This window comes from Hemiscyllium ocellatum, chromosome 46 (genome assembly GCF_020745735.1).
Source record: "Hemiscyllium ocellatum isolate sHemOce1 chromosome 46, sHemOce1.pat.X.cur, whole genome shotgun sequence".
Lineage (NCBI taxonomy): Eukaryota > Metazoa > Chordata > Chondrichthyes > Orectolobiformes > Hemiscylliidae > Hemiscyllium > Hemiscyllium ocellatum.
Genome location: NC_083446.1, coordinates 13,470,372 through 13,488,723, shown reverse-complemented (window position 1 = coordinate 13,488,723; position 18,352 = coordinate 13,470,372).

Below are 18,352 nucleotides of genomic sequence, written 5' to 3'. Positions count from 1 at the left end.
TGATACGCCAATTCCCTGCCACACATTCTTGATTCTTGCTTGACCTTATCAAAACAAAATTTGAGATTTCATGGAACTCTCCACAAGTGGTCTCAATGGTGGTGGCTAAGTCATCAAATTTAATTCTCTTAAAAAAAGACACAAGCGTCACGAAGAAAAGGCTATCAATTTCATGCTCTCATCCATATTTCCCTTTCACTGGAATGCATGTTAACTTCAACTGCTGTTGCAACCCATTTTTTTTTCTGACAGCATTTGCCACCTTTTCCAAACTAGCAATTCCGTTATTACCATACTGTCTAATCCCTGGAGAGTTTTGCAGTCCAATGAAACATATTCTTGTAGTATCTTAAAACAAAAAGTAAACATTTTTGTTTGATCCAGGTTACTCGTTCTTTCTCTGACGAACTTCTAAAAACATTGTTTGACAACCTGCTCGAGTTATTTGATACATCTGTACGTAAACTTCTCCAAATTCAATGTTTTATTTATTCCTCAAAAAACACTAACAAATTCTCCTTCCATGCATTAGATTACCTACATTGTGGAAACAGGCCCTTCAACCCAATAAGTCCACACTGACCCTCCGAAGAGCAATCCATCCAGACCCAATCCCCTACACCTAACACTACAGGCAATTTAGTATGGCCAATTCACCTAACCAGCACATTTTTGGACTGGTGGGAGGAAACCGGAGCAAACCCACGCAGACACAGGGAGAAGGTGCAACCTCCACACAGACAGTTGCCGGAAGTGGGAATTGAATCCGGGTCTCTGGCGCTGTGAGGCAGCAGTGCTAACTACTGTGCCACCGTTCTGCCCCTAAAACCACTAAGCTCTGTCCATGCATTTCACTGCATTGCACAATCCCTTTAAATTTCAGATATTTTTCCCCTTTAAATGACTTCAAGCCTAGTGTCAGGTAACTGTTCCCCTTTAAATGATTCAGAGTCATAGAGTCCTATAGCACGGAGACAGGCTCTTCGGCCCAAACTGGTCCATGCCGATCAATACATTCATCCACACTAACTCCATTTCCCTGCACTTGGCCATGTCCTTCTAAATCTTGCCTATCCATGTATTTGTCCAAATGCCTTTTAAATGTTGTTAACATACCTGCCTCAACTATGACCATGACCAGCTCATTCCATATGCATACCACCCTCTGTGTAAAACAGTTGCCCTTACCTTCCTATCTATTCTTTCCCCTCTCACCTTAAACTGATGCTCTGTAGTCCTCAATTCCCCAACCCTGGGAAAAAGAGAGTGCATTCACCCTATCCATGCCTCTCATGATCTTATACACTTCATTAAGGTCCACACCCCACCCCGCCTCATTCTCCTATACTCTAAAGTTAAAAAGTCCTAGCTTGTCCAACCTCTCCCAATGACTCAGACCCTTGAGTTCTGGCAACATCCTTGTAAATTTCTCCTACACTCTTTCCAGTTTAATAACATCCTTCCTATAGCAAGGTGACCAAAACTGAACACAATACTCCAATGCAGCCTCACCAATGTCCTGTACAACTGCAACATAACTTCCCAACTTCGTTACTCAATGCTTAACTGATGAAGGCCCGTGTCCCAAAAGCATTTGTCACTGTCCTGTCTACCTGACACTCCACTTCCAGAGAACCTTACACCTGAACTCCAAAGTCCCTCTGTTCCACTACACTCATTAAGGCCCAACCATTCACCGTAAAACTCATACTTTGATTTGACTTTCCAAAATGCAAGACCTCACACTTATCTGTATTAAATCCATTTGCCATTTCTCGGCCCACTTTCCCAACTGATCAAGGTCCTGCTGCAATTCCTAATAGCCTTCCTCTATATACTGCTTGAGAAAACTTTCCTGAACGCACTTAACAAATTCCACCCTATCTAAGCCTTTAATGCACAGGCCCATTCTATGTTAGGAAAATTTAAATCCACGACTATGGTAACCCTGTTGCTCCTGCTGGTCTCCTGAGTCTCCCTGCATATCTGTTTTGCTCACAGGTTTCAAATGCAAGAAGGGGTGAAACTTAATCTAATTTCTCCATAATTAATGCCCGGACTTTAGTGATTTTGAAATGCCAATTATTCAATATATGTGTTGTTTTCATAATCGTTCTCCTACACTGAGATGTACATAAGTGGCATGATGATTAATGGTAGAGAGTGTGTGATGCTGGAAAAGCACAGCACGTCAGGCAGCATCCAAAGAACAGGAGAATCGATGTTTCAGGCATAAGCCATTCATCAGGAACCTGCTGTGACTTTCCAGCAACACACTCTCGACTCTGAACTCCAGCACCTGCAGTCCTCCTTTTTTAGGTTACATTCCCTATAGTGTGGAAACAGGCCCTTCGAGCCAGCCAGTCCACACCAACCCTCCGAAGAGTAACCCACTCAGACCCATTACCCTCTGACTAATGCACCCAACACTACAGGCAATTTAGCATGGCCAATTCACCTGACCTGCGCATCTTTGGACTGTGGAAGGAAATCAGAGCACCCGGAGGAAACCCACGCAGACACGGGGAGCATGTGCAAACTCCAACAGACAGTCACCCGACAATAAACACTCATATTCGAGTGTTTATATGTTTAGAACTGCCTATTTACATGTGGGATATAGGTAAAGTAATGTTACTTCTGCAATTATAATTACTTATACAAACTAAATGAACTCACACCAGTCTGAAATTGTTTCAGCCAAGAGCTGAGTCAACAAGAATGGAAACTATGTGGACGAAATACATAAATTTTTTTTTGTATTAGCTAAAAGTGCATGCATGAAAGAAATGGGACTGCAAAACAATGGTAGAAATACAGGCGACTAGATAAGATGCTGTGAGGGGAGGCAGTTAAGCTAGATACGCCTGTACAAACAGTAGGTGTAAACATCTGTTTCCCACTTTTACAGAAACACAGGAACAAACCCCAATTAAAAGGGTCTTAACAATAAGGTGCTGTGAGGGGAAGAACAGATGGAGGGAGTAGATAATGGTAAGGAAGGGATATGCCTAACAATGACCCACAGCAGGATGAGGTCAAACGGCCTTGTGAGGCCAGAAATAAGCATTTTGTCACAGACAAGGCCGGATAAGGCAAGAGATAAACAGGAGTAATGGGTAGCGGTCTTAGGGAAGTGGAGGATGTAAAGGGAGGAGCAATGAAAAAAAATATAGAAACCAAATTATATAAATATCAAATATTCATTGAATTCGGTGTGTGAGTCCCTTGCCTTGTACACAGACAGTGGACATGACACCCTCTTGCAAGAGTAAAATAAAGGACACTACTGATTCAGATCTTGTCTCGGACTGAAATTATTGAAGTGTGTGAACTTAGTTTCTCACAAGTGGGGGCTCGTCCGGGATGTTCTTCCATTGCCGTGGGCACTGGCTGGCCCTGGACACTGGGAAGACGCTTCCCGTTCCCAATTGAGGAGCGGTCTCGTGTCCCGGTTTGGTCCGCTCCCTTGGGCGACTGCTACGAATCTCACAAGAGAGACATCTGAATCAGACAGTGAAAGGAGGTCAATAGGAAATACGGTGAAAGGGGGGCAGGCAACTCTGTGAACAGACCAAGGTAAGAAAATTGACTTTTAAGTACTGCCTTGGTGGCCAGGATTGAGTTTTAGTAGTTAATAAAGGACTAACGAAGGAACTCAATATGGGTTGTGCCGTGGGTAAGGAAAAAGCCTTCCGGGGGAACAAAAGAAGAAAAAGGGCAATGGAAATGGAGGCGGGTTCCCTTACAACATACCTCCAGAAAGTCCGTTGGGCAGGATGTTGTGGAATTGGAAAAATAATACCTGTACAAGGGAAAAAGATTATTAAATATTGTTGCTTTGTATGGACTAAGGAATCCATTCTTTGTCCTGCCATCTTCTGGCCAAAGTACAGGTCGGACGAAGACTGGGTTTGTAAATATCTGAGTTTATATGTCAATGTGAGAGAGAGAGAGAGAGAGAATGAAAAGAGCTGTGCAGCTGGTAGAAAGTTTAACCCTTTGTGATTTGGTTTGAATGCACATTTGTTTGTTGGTGATTGAATGTTTGCGCTTTATTCCCTGGAGCTTGAGTTCCAGGACTGTTTTGAAACTGACTTTTATTATGGAAACTTAACATGATTTCTTTTACGGTTAAGGATTCTATAGAGATTATGAAAAAAAATGATAACACCTGTTCTTTTTACAGGTCATGACTGCCTTACTATCAGTTTCTAACTAATCTCTTTTATCCTTACATAAAAGGGATTTATGCAGGACAGTTGAAGTTTCAGTTCAACATTAGATTGTAGTCAAAACAAAATCCTATAGTTAATATCTGTGACCTTGGATTCGGCCATTGTTCATGCATTAGAAGTTTTTTTTAACTTGAATAGACAAATTCTTCTAAGACAGCTTTGATTATTTCACGACCTGTAGTATTGTAATTGAGCAATGATTGGTCAGGACTACTTAAGAAAACTAATTTTGGATTTAAATTAAGAGACTAAAACTGGGTAATTATAGTGGATTACAAAGTTGGGAACTGTATGCATTTTACATTTTAAATATTAAATACTGAATAAATGAATGTAAATATATAAATATACAAGTTACAAGTTAGGAACAGGCTTTAAAGTTAGTCAAGCATGAATTGATGAATTGGTATTTGAAGTTATGGGGAACTAGAAATATTGCAATATGTCTTTAAAAAAAGGGGGAAGAACGTAATGACTTATCCCCTTCGTGGAGGTACCAATAGGGGACAAAGAGATTGGGTTTGTAAGTGCCCCCCTCACCAGTGGGGAGGTCAGAACATTTAAAAAGGAAATGAAGGTCCTGGTTGAGGATCCGGTAGGGTTGTCTGAACAAATTGATCAATTTTTGGGGCCCAGTCTGTATATGTGGGCTAAGTTAATGTCTATTTTGAATTTACTATTTACTGGGGAAGAAAGGGGACTTATACGAGGAGCAGCCATTAAAATATGGGAAGGGAACACCCGATTGGAGGTGGGGATGCTGGACAGGGTGAGATGAAGTTTCCCCTCAGAGACCCCCAGTGGGAAAATCAAATCCCGGAGCATAGAGAAGAAATGAGAAAATTGAAAGACCTGATTCTAAAGGGAATAAGAGAGGCAGTTCCGAAGTCGCAGAATTTGACTATAGCCTTTGAAGTTAGACAGGAGAAAGATGAGACTCCCTCAGCTTTCTTGCAAAGATTAAGAGACTCAATGCGGAAATACTCTGGAATGAACCCTGAGGACCCAGTGGCACAGGGTCTTTTGAAAGTACATTTTGTGACAAAGGCATGGCCAGACATATAGAGAAAGATACAGAAGATAGAAGGGTGGAGTGAAAAACCATTAGATGAATTGTTAAGAGAGGCACTAAAAGTGTTTGTAAAGAGAGAAGATGAGAGACAAAAGCAGAAGGAGAAAATGATGGTAGCTACGGTTGATGAGGTAGTTAAGAAAAGAATGGAACCAATATTGAGCAACCGGAGCGGGGGGTGGCAGCATGTAGGGCAGAGAGGATGTGGGGAGAGAGATAGACCCTATTGTATGGGCTAGAGAAGGGAATCATGAAAGACTACAGATCCCTCCCCTTGAAATAAATCTAAAAAGGAAAGGGGACATTGTCAGTGAGCGATAATATCCTATTTCCATAGAAGGTAAACGAGGACTGCAGCCAGTAATTGAGGGACTGATTAGAGATGGATTGTTGGAGCTATGTATGTCTCCTTATAATACCCCAATTCTACCTGTGCGGAAATCTGATGGAACTTATCGATTGGTGCAGGATTGGAGAACATTAATTTGAATAGTACAGATCAGACACCAGTGGTGCCAAATCCCTGTACGTTATTAAGTAAGATCTCTCATGACCACAAATGGTTTAGTGTGATAGATTTAAAGGATGCCTTTTGTGCTTGTCCCTTGGTGGAGGGAAGTAGGAATTTGTTCCCCTTTGAATGGGAAGACCCCAAGACAGGACGGAAACAGCAATACCAGTGGACTGTGCTCCCCCAGGGGTTTATGGAATCCCCGAATTTATTTGGACAGATGTTAGAACAAATATTGGAGAAATTTATCAGCCCCAAGGGAACTACCTTGTTGCAGTAAGTAGACGACCTCTTAGTAACAGGAAAAAGAAGAGAAAGAGTAGTAGAAGCCATTAACAAATTATTGAATTTCCTGGGTCAGCAGGGACTACGAGCATCTAAAAACAAATTGCAATATGTGGAGCGAGAAGTGAAATACCTAGGACATTTAGTTAGTGAGGGAAAGTGAAAGATAAGCCCGGAATGGGTAGAGGGAATAGTGGGGATGCCGCTGCCCAGGACTAAACGGGAGTTACATACATTTTTGGGTCTAACAGGATATTGCAGATTGTGGATTGATTCCCATGCTCAAAAGACTAAGAAATTATATCTCAAACTATTAGAGGAGGAACAAAAATGTCTAAGTTGGGATGATGAGGAAAAAGAACTAGTTGAGGAACTCAAAAGAGATCTGATCCATGCTCCCGTGTTAGCCTTACCTTCTCTAGATAAACCTTTCCACCTCTTTGCTACTGTAGATAAGGGAGCGGCTTTGGGAGTATTAACCCAGAGGTGGGGAGGAATGAAACAGCCAGTAGCATATCTTTCGAAGCTATTGGATCCAGTATCCCGGGGATAGCCTGAGTGTGTGCAGGCTGTGACTGCCACTGCGAGTGGGGTGTCTAAAACAATATTGGAGCACATAATTCCCCGATATGGGCTAGTAAACCGTATAGATTCCAACCAAGGAACTCATTTTACCTCTAAAGTGTTACAGGGGGGAATTAAAGGGTTGGGAATTTCCTGGGAGTTCCATACTCCATGGCACTCGCCATCATCAGGAAGGGTTGAGAGAATGAACCAAACATTCAAACGACAGCTCTCTAAATTGATGATAGAAACCAGATTCCCTTGGACCAAATGTTTACCTATAGCTCTCTTGCGAGTCCGAACAGCCCCAAGGACAGATTTGGGACTATCCCACTATGAAATCTTATTTGGATTACCTTATCTGGGAACGAATGGAGAATTGCCAATTCCTGAAACTAAAGATTTGTTCTTAAAGAAGTATATACTGGGCTTGTCCTCTTTGTCTTTCCTCAGGAAACAGGGTTTATTGGCACAGACTCCATTCTTGAATTCACTGTTCATCCCATCCAGCCGGGAGATTGGGTCTGAGTAAAATCATGGACAGAGACTAAATTGCAGACGGACTGGGAAGGGCCGTACCTGGCTCTTTTGACTACCGAGACAGCAATAAGGATGGCAGAGAAAGGCTGGACTCACTACACTCGGATCAAAGGGGCAGTGGAATCTCCAGTTGAGGAAGAAGTCTGGACAGCCAAATCAATGCAAGATCCGCTGAAACTCAAACTAAAGAGACTTTGAGTAACTGATTATACAGTGGCGATGCGAGCATGGGATTATTTCTGTAGGATTTTATATTAAGTCTTTTTGTGCTTCAGCTTGATTTTTAGAATACTGGGAATTCTTAGAGTTATGATGCTTGCCCTCTTAGTATTGGGATTTTGTCAAATATCATTTTCATATGTATTATTAACGGTTCCTGAGTCTGATAATCTACAAGTAATAGACGCTGATGCATGCAGCTTAGTAAATTGTGGGGATGTAGATATTCAGAGACAGTACCGCAGCTCTGAGATATATCTTAAGTCCTATGGGGATGGCCTTGAGGATGGTACTTGGTATAATGGTCTCGTCACAGTACACCAGACCCCCTTCCAACCAGCTCGCAATTGTCCCAATATACCTAACAATAAAAAAAACACATGGCACGAAGCAATTCTGAGAGGTGGGGGGCACCTATGAGATACAATTAAATGAAACATTTAGGATAGAAATGAAAGCAAATGGGAAGGATTTCTCGGGCTGTTGTTTTCGAATTAGCGTAGGACAGGGAGAATGGGTGGAACTACTGGATAATGAGTTACAACCTTTCACCCCTCCCGATGATCCTAAAGTAGTAAAAACTATAGAGGTTCAACTATAGACTTGAAACAGACTATCGAAATAGAAACTGGGTACAGTGATGCAAATGCCTGGGTTGAATGGGTAAAGTATACTGTAAAAAGTCTGAACAAAAGCAATTGCTATGCATGTGCATCCGGTAGGCCAGTGGCCCAGGTGGTTCCCTTTCAGTTCGGGTGGAAGCGAGACAGGAAGGGCATGAAATGTGTGATAGCCCTGTATCAGGATGGGACTGCATGGAATGATAGGAATTGTACCTCCCTATCTCTGATGTTCCCTCCCTTGGAGAAGAAAGATGCAAAAGATCCCCCCCACAATTTCCGCCGCGGTTGGAAATTACACGTTGTGTGTGCGTAGACGAGGTACAAGTCAGTCTAGACATTTGGGGGAGCTGAAATTATGTACAGAGATTAAAAATGTTACTGAAACAGAGAAGGGAGGGACCTACTCAGCACTAAAGGTTCCCGAGCAGATCTGTGGTTGTATTGTGGAGGCAAAATATTGAGACCCACCCAACCTCCGGATTGGAGAGGGATATGTGCACTTGTACAATGGGCAATTCCATTTACCCTGGCATTTGAGAAGGAAAAGATAGTAGGGTAAAAGGGAAGGGGTAAGAGATCACTGTTAGGCACTTCTTTCAATGATGGGATTTATCTCGATTCGGTAGGAGTCCCTAGGGGGGGTACCTGATGAATTCAAGGCTCGTAACCAGATTTCAGCAGGCTTTGAGTCAGCTCTTTTTTGGTGGGTAACAATTTATAAATGTAGATTGGATAAATTACATTTTCTATAATCAACAGCGATTTATAAATTATACAAGAGATGTGGTTAAAGGAATATCAGAACAGCTTGGTGCGACAAGTAGGATGGCATGGGAGAACAGAATGGCCCTTGATATGATTTTAGCAGAAAAAGGGTGTGTGTGTGTGATGTTTGGAGGAAGCTGTTGAACCTTTATTCCTAATAACACTGCACCTGATGGTTCAATTACTCAAGCCTTAAGGGGATTGACTACCTTAGCAGAGGAACTGGCTGAGAATTCAGGAGTAGACACATCTCTCACAGGATGGCTTGGAAGATGGAAGGGGATGGTGGTCTCCATCCTTCCTTCCCTGATAGTAGTAGTTGGGGTATTGGTGGCCATTGGCTGTTGTATCATATCCTGTATATGAGGGCTCATCCAAAGACTGATTGAAACACACTTAGTGAAACAGATGCCCCTAAAAGGGAATCAGGCAGAGGAACTTTATTGACTAAATAAAGAGGGGATGAGTGAGACCAAGATGGATGAAATATCCGGTATGATGCTTGCAAATTTTGGGGGTGATCCTTAAAAGAAAAAGGCAGAAGATAACAAATGGTAATTAAAGAAAAAGGGGAAATTGTGGGATAAAAGCAAAGTAATGTTACTTCTGCAATTATAATTACTTATACAAACTAAATGAACTCACACCAGTCTGAAATTGTTTCAGCCAAGAGCTGAGTCAACAAGAATGGAAACTATGTGGACAAAATACATAAATGTTATTTTGTATTAGCTAAAAGTGCATGCAAGAAAGAAAGGGGACTGCAAAACAATGGTAGAAATACAGGCGACTAGATAAGATGCTGTGAGGGGAGGCAGTTAAGCTAGATACGCCTGTACAAACAGTAGGTATATACATCTGTTTCCCACTTTTACAGAAACACAGGAACAAACCCCAATTAAAAGGGTCTTAACGATAAGGTGCTGTGAGGGGAAGAATAGATGGAGGGAGTAGATAATGGTAAGGAAAGGATATGCCTAACAGTGACCCACAGCAGGATGAGGTCAAACGGCCTTGTGAGGCCAGAAATAAGCATTTTGTCACAGACAAGGCCGGATAAGGCAAGAGATAAACAGGAGTAATGGGTACCGGGCTTAGGGAAGTGGGGGATGGAAACGGGGGGGAGCAATGAAATAAAAAAATAGAAACCAAATTCTATAAATATCGAGTATTCATTGAATTCGGTGTGTGTGTCCCTCGCCTTGTCGACAGTGGACATGACACCCTCTTGCAAGAGTAAAATAAAGGACACTACTGAATCAGATCTTGTCTCGGACTGAAATTATTAAGTGTGTGAGCTTAGTTTCTCACATTACAGAAACCTAATTAACTTCCCAAATGTTTCTTTCTGTGGAGAATCTCGTCTAATCCGGTACATCTATATGGAGACTGCAAGTCTAGCTGTGAACATCTACTGTACGTAACTATTAAACCGTTTTGACCATTTTAAATTAGATAAAACAGCCCAAGCGTCCATCTTGTTAACTTATCATGGGTCGTTACATTACTCTAGCAATGAACTGTAGATCAACCACCTCACTGTTCCCTCCTCTGCTCCTCTAGTCCCAGGCTGCAGACCCACCACTTCACTATTCACCTAACAATGACCTGCTCCCACACCCCCACTCGTTTCCCCTCGCAATAGCTAGTTGTCTGACACACACTCTGTTCTCCTGGCAACGGTCTGTTACCCTACCCATCTGTTCCCCTAACCCCACACTATGGCTCCTTCAGCAATGGCCTGTGTACCACTCCCACTCGGTTCCCTACCAATGGCCAGTGGTCCCTCACGCTTCCCCTAGTAATGGCCAGTGGTCCAACAATGACTCAGTTTGTGAGTGAAGACATGCATACCCATTCCCAATCTGCTCCCTAAACAGCAGGCATGGGCTAACCCCCAAACTGCTCCCCAAACAATGGCTTGAAGCACCATTCCCGGTCTGTTCCTTTAACAATAGGCTATATCCCACCACCCCATTTGTCCACAACAATGCCCTTGAACCCATGTGTCACACACTGTTCCTCAAGCAATGCCCTTGAATCCAACTGCTATACTGTCACCTAGCAACACCCTTGAACCCATCTGCCACACTGTTCCCCAAGCAACACTCTTGAACCCATCTGCCACACTGTTCCCCAAGTAACACCTTTGAACCCACCTGCCACACTGTTCCCCGAGCAACACCCTTGAACCCACCTGACACACTATTCCCCGAGCAATGCCTTTGAACCCACCTGCCACACTGTTCTCCTAGCAATGCCCTTGAACCCACCTGCTACATTGTTCCCCTAAAACGCCCTTGAATGCACCCGACACACTGTTCCCCTAGCAACGCCCTTGAAGCCAACTACCACACTATTCCCCTAGCAACTTTTTTGAACCCACCTGCCACACTGTTCCCTTAGAAACGCCTTTGAACCCACCTGTCACACTGTTCCCTTTGCAGTATCGAGTGGTCCAACATCCACTCTGCTGCCCGAGCAGTGACCTGGGAACTCAACTGAAAATTGCCCCCCGAACAACAGACAGTGGTCTCACATTCACACTATACTCTTAGAAATGCACGACTGCCCCCAAACTCCTTAGTTTCCCCTAGCAATGGCCTCTGGTCCCATTCCCACATGTTTTCCCTGGCAACAACCTGTTGACATATTGCCTTACTTTGGGGCAGCGCGGTGGCTCAGTGGTGAGCACTGCTGCCTCACAGCACCAGGGACTTGGGTTCAATCCCACCCTCAGGCAACTGTCTGTGTGGAGTTTGCACATTTTCCCTGTGTCTGTATGGGTTTCCTTCGGGTGCTCTGACTTCCTCCCACAGTGTAAAGATGTGCAGATTAGATGGATTGGCTGTGCCAATTTGGACATAGTGTCCAGGATGTGCAGGCTTAGCCCTGGGAAATGCAGCATCACTGGGCTAGGCTAGTGGAGTGGGTCTGGGTGTGGTGCTGTTCGGAGGATCATCAAATGGCCTGAAGCCCATTTGTCCTATATTAGTCCATTCTCATCCATATTTTTATCCAATGACCATTTAAATGCCATTGAAGTTGGCAAATCTACTATTATTGCAGGCAGCATATCCTCCTACTCCACCTGTAAGTGTAAAATCACTTTTACTTGAAGGTTCAAAGAGTAGAGAGTTAAAGAGGAGAGGTTGAACAAGGCCTTGGTATTTGTAAAGAGCTAGAACAGGGACAGCTCTGCTTTTCATCTAGCCCCGTGTTGTACTTGTCCTGGAGTGTTTGGTGGGGACAGTGCAGAATGAGCTTTATGTTGTATTTAATCCCATGCTGTACTGTGCTTCAGTCTTTGATAGGGGCAGTGCAGAGTAAGCTGTACTCTGCACCTAACGCTGCGCTGTTGCTGTGCAGTATTGGTTGTGATTTAATCAATATCTACCATGCCCACAATGGCCTGTGGATTTGACAAGGGTTAGGGCTGGAGGATCTTTACTTCATAACTAACCCCGTACTGTACCTGTCCTGGGAGTGTATGTTGGGGACAGTGATTTTATCAATAGCAAACTCTATGCTGAACATAGCCGGTGTAATTGATGAGGACCAGTGTCGGAGGATCTTTATTCTGTATGTAACCTTGTGTGGTACCTGTCCTGGATTGTTTGATGGGGACAATCCAGAGTGATCTTTCCGTATCTGTGGAGAGAAATGGAGTTAATGCTTTTGGTCCAATGATCTATCTTCAGAAGGGTTCAGAACCTTAACTCTGTTTTCTCTCCACATATGCTGACTGACCTGCAGAGATCTTCCAGTCATATCAGTTTTTGTTTCTGATTTTCAACACCTACAGTTCTTTCATTTTTCTTAACAGAGTGTCCGTTATTCCATATCTAACCCTGTAGCATACCTGTTCTGGGAGTGTTAGATGGAGACAGTGCAGATTGCGCTTTGCTCTGTATCAAAACCTCTGCTATACCTGTCCCAGCAGAGATGGATGGCGATGTGTGGTGATATTTTAATGAATACCCAACCCCGTGTTGAACATGGCCTGGGAATTTGAAAATGGCTATTATAGTGAGAGCTTTATTCTGCATCTAACCCCATGTCCTGCCTGTCCTTCCATGCTGTGCTGTGCCTGTCCTGTATGATGGAGGAGATTGCAGAGTCAGCTTTATTCTGTATCTAGCCCTGTTCTGTACCCATTCTGAGGTTTCTTGTTGGATACAGCGTGGAGGAAGATTTATTTCCAGTATCTTATACTATAATGTCCCTGCCCTGGTCATGTTTTGATCAAGGGAACATCAAGAGAACTTTACTATAAGTTTACTTTCTGTTTAAAACAGTAGAAGATGCATCACACTGTATCGAATCCCTTGTCTCTCCATCATGGGAGTGTTTAATAGCAAAATATTGAAGAAGCTTTACTTTCATTTTAAAAGTGTAGAGGTTGATCTAGACTCTATCTACCCTCTGCTATACCTGACCTGGCAATGTTTGATGGAGACAGTGAGTGGTATGATTAAATGAATATCTAACTCTATATTGAACATACCCTGGGAATTTGAAACAGGTTAGGGCAGAGAGAACTTTACATTGTAACTAAACCCATACTGCATCTGTTCTGGATTGTTGATGTGCACACTGATAAGGGAGGTTTATTTTCCATTTAGTTTTCCTTAGAAGAGGGAGATTGACTCTGTATCTAAACATGCGCTGTTCCTGATGTGGGAGTGTTTAATAGAGAACAGTGTAGATGGAATTTCAATTTGTGTCTCATCCCATTTTGTACCTGTCCTGAGACTGTTTGATGGAAACAGTGTCGAGGTAAGTTTGCTCTGCATCTAATCCTATGTTGTACCTGCACTGGGAATGTGTGATGCGGACACTGCAGAGTGAGCTTTATTTGACATCTAATCCTATGTTATAACTGTCTTTCACAGTGTTTGATGGAGACAGTACAGACTGAGTTCTAATCTGGATCTGATGCTGTGAATAACTTGCCCTGATAATGCATGATGTAAGATAGATTAGGTGATGCTTCCATTTGGATCTTATCCCGTGCTGTACCTGTCCTGGGAAGTATTTTATTAATTACTCAGATGAGGGCGTTGCTGGCCAGGCCTGTGTTTATTGCCCATCCCTAATTACCCAGAGGGCAGTTAAAAAGTCAACCACATTGCTGTGGGTCTGGAGTCACATGTAGGCCAGACCAGGTAAGGATGGCAGTTTCCTTCCCTAAAGAGCATTAAGGAAACAGGTGGGATTTTCCAACAATTGACAATGGATTCATGGTCATTGTTAGACTCTTCTTTCCAGATTTTTGTTGAATTCAAAAATCTGCTGTGGTGGGATTTAAACCTGGACCCCCAGATCATTACCTGGGTCTCTAGGTTAACAGTCCAGGGATAATCCCATTCAGCCATCACCTCCCCTCCACATTCAATGGGGACAGTGTGGAGGATAATTCAATCAACATCTAACCCCATTGGGAATGTGGCCTGGAAATTTGAAAAATGCTAGTGTAGTGGGATCTTTGCTCTGTATCTAGCCCCGTGCTATACCTGTCCTTCACTGGTTAATGGGGACAGTGTGGCAGCTGATTCAATGAATATCTAACACTATTCTGAACATAGTCTGGACATTTTAAAGGGCTAGTGCAGGCATAGCTTTATTCTAAATGATAGGAACAGGAAATGACATCGCCACGAGAAACAACATCACCACAGGATATGGTGTCACTGATCCAAGGAAACCTAAACACATAAATAAAAAGTGGGCAATATCACCAGTGCTTCATCCAGAGGTACACTGATGATGTTATCTAGTATGGTGATGAAATGTCTGAAACTGAATCTTCCAGCTAAGTGAGCAATACAATTTCCAGCTTAATTCTGTATGGAAACCCGTACTGTCCATCTCATGGAGTGATGATAGGGGTATTGTAGAATGAGGGTTATTCTACATCTAACTCTTTGCTGTACCTTTCCCATTTTCTGAATAAGTGCAGCCTCACTCCTCATCCACGGATGCTCAGTAGCAGCAATGTGCACCATTTACATGGTGATCTGCAGAAATTCTCCAAGGCACCTTACTTTTATGAAGTTGAAGGTGTGTACTGTACCTTTAAGAGAGAGTGAATGCTATTCTGCGCTGAGAGCTTACAAGCGCCTGTCATATGACTCAGAGTGGATTGGAAAATTGAACATATGTAACATTTGTCTGTGAAATAGAGTTGGTTTTGACAACAATTCGAATTTAACCAATCAGTTAAAATTATGCCACAGCATTCTAAAACCCAGTCGAGTTTGAATTTATTGTTTTACCAGCCTTGAACCAATGAGATGATCCAATGTTGGGGGTATGAAAAAGGTAAGCATTTTAAAAGTCAGACAGAGTAATCGCCATTGAGAAAGACCCAAGACATTGAAACAGTCTCTATCAAAGGTTCATTTTCATATGAAACATATTCGCAGTAAAGAAAAGAAGACAGTCCAGGGAGATCTTCAGCTGAAAGAAGAAAGACATGGAAGATGTCAGCCGCTGTGTGATTTTGAAATTAAATTGATGTAATTTTAATAAGTATTTTGTTGGAACGGTATTTGTATAAGGTTGGAGGCAGAGATTAAGCAGTTAAGAGACAGGTGGCTTAGAGTTGTGAATAGTTGTTGAATGTTCACTTTTAGAGTTATAGCATAAATTGATGTCATTTTCTTTAAATAGTGCAATTTGGGAGTTCTCGTTACTCATATTTTAATGGGTTATGAGGCGAGGTGAGCTTTTCTGGGCATTTGGTTTAATTAACAGAGGAGTTCATTGCCATGTCATAGAACGTACACAGCATCTATCAAACTCACAGACATCTAATAAGGTAAGGGCAATAGATACATGGCAACACCATCATGTTCCCATTTGTTCCAAGACACCCACCATCCTGATTTTAAAATATGTCGCCACTCATTCAGCGTCACTGTTTCAAGAACCTCTCTAATCGCATTATACGTCTTCCTTTGGCACAAGGACAATAACAGTACAAGAAGGCAATTCACCAAACCTTTTCAAGAGAACTGAGGGAATGGACAATGAAAACTGGCCTAACCATCGATGTCCACACCCCTTGAATTAATTAGATTTAAAAACATTGTCCAGACATGTCTAATGTTGACCACAGAGTTTCAGGTTTTGTGAGTACAGACTGGTCGGGTCCAGTCAGTACCAGCTGAAGGGATATGCTGTCCCAAATCATCTATCAGTCTTTCAAGGACATTGTGTGGTACTTAGCACCACACAGACACTGACATTCATATACCACACTACTTATATATGATTATGGCAGAAGATTTTAAAATGTACTCGTATCTGGACTGTAGAACATTTGGACATAGTTATAGCATTGTCATAAAAATGATTATGAGTGAATATTAGCATACAGTGCACATACAAGGGAAAAATAATTGTGCATTTTTGAAGTCCATACACGTAACATTAGATTAGTGATCTTGAATGCAGTAAACAGACTCATCGTTTCAAAGTCCTTTATTGTGACGTATACACTGTTTTCATTATATTCTAGTCATAAAATTGAACAAAAATATGTGGATTTGTACTTCTTGGACAATCAAGAAGTGGGGATTTGGGACCTTCAGTAATGAGACTTTTCTGTTCATGGTTAGAACAATGTGGAAACTATTTACAAAAACATTTCTATCTCAAGTCACACAAGGATCATGCAGGTCATCAATATAGCTGTTTAATTCTGTTTGAATGCGAAAATTGTGGAGTTGACATACACTGAATATGGTTTATGAGGGATTCAGTGCAAGAGGCCATGTGCTGCAGGAGTCCATCACTTTTGTAACACCTTCATTCAGAATCTGATCCAAGGTATACAATTATGGAGATTAGGTGACACACTGAAAGTCATCAGCAGAGATGACCTTGCGAGACTAGGTTGTTGGCTGGTCATTTGTATGAATGCTACACTGCATTTGGATCAGCACTGAATCCTGTGCTAGCCCATTGGCTAGTCTTCCCTATACAATTTCTTATTGTTCAAGGATGTCTCCAATTGTTCTTTTGTGAGAGATATGTGAATAAATGTCCAGGTCCAGTTTTAAAACTATCTGGATGGTTTTAGGAGATGACCAGAGTTTTGGAGGTAATGGTGAGGCCTACTAGCACTGGGTCTGAATTCAGCCTTTTTAGAAATTGCTTTCAACAGCTTTGCTGACTGCAAGATGATGTATTCACTGATCTGAACATGAATCAGCTGTTTATTACAGTCACTGAATTGCGCAATAATTAGGTGTGTATTCCGATGATCTAATTATTATTCACTTCAGTTATCTTCAAGTGAAAAACAATGGTTTCAGTTTACTTTACAGTGTGTAAGAAGTAAAGTGATGTTGACTCTTTATTGTAAAAAATATAAAAGTGACCTGTGAGATATTTCTCTCAGACTAATCAAAGCACCATTCAGATGTTGTCTGTCACGTATCATTCTGTCATTCTGTCAGAATGGCTATTTCCAGACCACACCATCACCACTGACAGGACAAAGCTAGGCAGAGGTGGCAGTTCCTTGGTATATAGTCAATATAGTACTCAACATTGATGCCAGATACTGCAATGTCTCATCACATCAGATTAAACAATGGCAAGGAATCCTACTGCTGGTTACCATGTACCATATCGTCTGAATCATGAACGCAGTGTTATTATACACAGTGGTGAAACCTTGTGTTAATTAAACCAAATGCACAGAAAACCTCACCTAGCCTCATAATCTGTTAAAATATGAGTGACAGAAAACTCCCAAATTCCACTGTTTAAATAAAAGAATATCAATTTACTCTTTAATTCTGAAACTGAACATTAAACAACTATTCACAACTCTCTCTCTCTCTCTCTCTCTCTCTCTCTCTCTCTCTCTCTCTCACACACACTCTCTCTCACTCTCTTGCTCTCTTCCACCCCACCCCAGCAGTTACTCTGTCTGACTTGCAACATGCCTGCTTGTTTTATACCCCCAACCTCATTGGTTCAAGGTTGGCCAAACTAGAAATTCAAAGTTGATTGGATTGTAGTATCCTGAGGCATAATTTAAACCGATTGGTTAAATTTGAATTGTTGTCAAAACAGCAACCAACTCAGGTAACCATTTCACACCCAAATGTTCCATACATAGGAACCTCGATTATCTGGCATTCGATTATCTGAATATCAGATTATCCAGCGAGATCGCAAGGTCCCGATGCTTGGCTAAATTATGTTATCCAGCATTTGATTATCCAGAATTCAATTAACCGAACGAAATACCCCCTCCCCCCGCACGTATCCTTCGAATAATCAAGGTTCCTTTGTATTTTCAATTTACAGTACACTGTGACACTGCTAGTTAGTCATATGACAGGCGCTTGTAAGCTCACAGTTCAGAATGGCATTCACTCTCTCTTAAAGGTACAGTATGCAACTTCAACTTCAGAACAGTATGGATGGCGGGAAGGACAGAGAATGTACTCTGGGTGGGTAATTTCAATATTCATCACCAAGAGAGGATCCACAGCACCACAGAAGACAATGG